General features: G+C 45.0%; 1 protein-coding gene across 1 annotated transcript in view; it reads right to left on the reverse strand.

Moving 5' to 3' along the window:
* Positions 1-209, reverse strand: part of LOC119592475 (vigilin-like) — a gene marked incomplete in the record, with an annotated part of 12,647 nt that overhangs the window by 12,119 nt on the left and 319 nt on the right.

Raw genomic sequence — 209 nt, forward strand, 5'->3', positions numbered from 1 at the left:
CTTTCTCGTCAAACGGCATTCTGACCTTGAGCTTTAGGAGACGCAGGCACATTCCTACTCATAGGCCTACACTTTTAAATCCCAGACGAATGACAACGTAAAGACAAAGAGGTGAAATAACCCTGGCAGATGCCGAAAGAAATAAAGGAAAAAAAAAAGAGAAAAGTCAGACCGTCGGGGTAGAACGAAAAGGTGAGAGAGGTCACCGG

The sequence above is a fragment of the Penaeus monodon genome, chromosome 30, assembly GCF_015228065.2.
Source record: "Penaeus monodon isolate SGIC_2016 chromosome 30, NSTDA_Pmon_1, whole genome shotgun sequence".
Classification (NCBI taxonomy): domain Eukaryota; kingdom Metazoa; phylum Arthropoda; class Malacostraca; order Decapoda; family Penaeidae; genus Penaeus; species Penaeus monodon.